The following is a 2,407-nucleotide window of genomic DNA, read 5'->3' on the forward strand; positions in this document are numbered from 1 at the left end:
AACAATGCTGGAGAGCTCATAATGGCATCATTGAATCTGCATTTCAGGATGTGTGCGTGATCAGGACCCTGGGAACACATTTCAACCAAACTTAGAGGCTATTCTTTGAAGATCATGTTAAAGAGATGCTGAGGAACTGCCCATCGTGACCCCACAGTGTCAGTCCCATGGGTTAGAATCCTGGCTCTTCAACTTCTTAGCTGTATGACCTTGAATAAGTTATTAACTTCTCTGAGCCTCAATTTTCTCATCCAAAAAGATATAGACACAATAGTACAGGGTTGCCTCAAAGATTAGAAATCAAGTATATCAGATGCCGTAACAGCACCCAGGAACGTAGTAACAAATTGATAGCTATTGTCTATTATTGGTGGCCTTTCAGTAAGTCTCAGGGGTTAGCGCAAGCTGTAGTTTCTTTACTAATTACGTATTCTGTGATGACTGAAGGCAAATTGGGAACTGATTCATTAGGGACTGAAGGTATGATTCATTAGGGACTGAAGGTATGTGTCTTCTGCCAGTTCATACATTGAAGCCTTGCACCCTCTAAGTGGCTATAGTAGAAAATTGACTCTCTAAGGAAGTAATTGATGTTGAGATCATAAGTGTGGAGACTTTCTTTCCAAGAAGAGGAAGAGGTAACCGCCTCACTGTTGCTGAAGAGAGAGACAAGAGTCTGATGGCCAGAGAAGTGGGTGGTATGGTCCCAGGTGACCTGTTGGAAAGGCTTTTGTACTTAACAGTAATGCAGCATGGAAGGGGGGGAGAAATAAAGGAAAAGAAGAGAACCCAGAGAGTTCACCTTTCCTATCCTTCTGCCATATAAGGATACTGCAAGAAGGCGGCTCTCTGCAAACCAGGAAAAGAGCCCTCACCAGAACCCAGCCCTGCCAGACCTTGAGCTGGGACCTCCAGCTCCAGAACTGTGAAAAATACATTTCAGTTGCTTAAGCCACCCAGTCTGTGGTGTTCTGTTACAGCAGCACCAGCAGACCACTACAAGTATGTTGGAAATTTTAACTCTATGACCTAGGAACCAAAGCAAGATTTTAAAACTGGGCTCATGAAAGTCAGAGATGAAATGGGATGTGGTGGGAAATGTGTCACCGAATGGTGAAAACTGGGGTCTCCTTCCTAGCTTTGCTGGTGCCAGGATGGCTGTAGCAAGTACTTGAGCCTCTTTGGATTTTATTTTTCTCAGCTGTGAAAATCAGCCAGCTAGGTGTCAATCACTCATCTAGAGCTGTGCTATTTGATACATGGATACCAGTCATTTATTTTAAGGTCAACCATTTAAATTTTATTGAATCATAATCTATATTTAATTTATTTAATTATTGATTTTTTTGGTGGAGTGAGCTGGTTGCCTCCTGCTGTTGTGGAGAAGACCCTCTTCTTCCTGGCTTTTGGATCTTTTTCTGTCTATTCTATATAGACATGTAAGTCTTAGCTTTATTATTATTTTTAGCAGTCCAGCTCTGTTTGTCCCCCTTCCTTCTCAATAACATGAGTGTGGATCCTGGCACCTCCTGCCCTAGCAGGAGGACTTGTGGGACTGAAGAAAATTATCCATTCCTGCAAATGTCTTCAACAGAGGTGCCCCACACAGAGACTGCCTCTCCTTTCCTACTTCCATGGATCTGCTGACTCAGGGCAACCCTGCTTCTTCAACTAGTCCCAAAGTAGAACTGTCCACTTCCGTAGAGAAGAGTGCCGTGAAGAAGAAGATAAGATCAAGAGACGGAAGACTGGAACCATGTTTCCATGACCCAGCTGTGTATACTCGGTGATAGATTTCAGAGGGAGAAATATCTTGGCCTCTAACAGATGCAAGAACTTTCCAACATCCTGAACCTCAGCTACAAACAGGTTAAGACCTGGTTCCAGAACCAGAGAAGGAAATCTAAGAGATGGCAGAAAAACAACTGGCTGAAGAACACCAACAGTATGACCCCGGCTCAGGCCTCAACACCAGCTTCCCAGCTCAAGGTCTGGAATATGGAATACCCAGGCTTTTGCTCTCTCTATCACCACGTGTGTCTGAGGAACACATCTGGAAACTTTCCAGGGTGGAGCACCCAGGCCTGGAGCAACCCATCCTGGAGTAACCAACCCTGGAACAGTTGGTCTTGGAGCAGCCATTCAGGGAACAGTCAGACCTGGGGCACCCAAGCCTGGAACGTCAGCCTTGGAACAAGTCTTTCCTTAACTGTGGGGAGGAACCTCTACAGTCCTGCCTGCAGTTACAGCAAAATTTTCTTGCCAGTGATTTGGAAATTGCCTTGGAAGCTGTTGAAGAAAGTCATAATGCAATCCAACTAACCACTAAGTATTTTAGCTCCCCACAAGATTCATTTAGGATTCATTCCTAAATTACTTAATGAACATGCAGCCTAAAGATGTGTGA

The 2,407-nt window shown here is 44.2% G+C and overlaps 1 pseudogene; it reads left to right on the forward strand.

Moving 5' to 3' along the window:
• The first annotated feature begins 1,506 nt into the window (after nucleotides 1–1,506).
• On the forward strand, nucleotides 1,507–2,407 carry LOC128563418 (putative homeobox protein NANOG2; annotated as a pseudogene).

This window comes from Nycticebus coucang, chromosome 13 (genome assembly GCF_027406575.1).
Source record: "Nycticebus coucang isolate mNycCou1 chromosome 13, mNycCou1.pri, whole genome shotgun sequence".
NCBI classification, from domain to species: domain Eukaryota; kingdom Metazoa; phylum Chordata; class Mammalia; order Primates; family Lorisidae; genus Nycticebus; species Nycticebus coucang.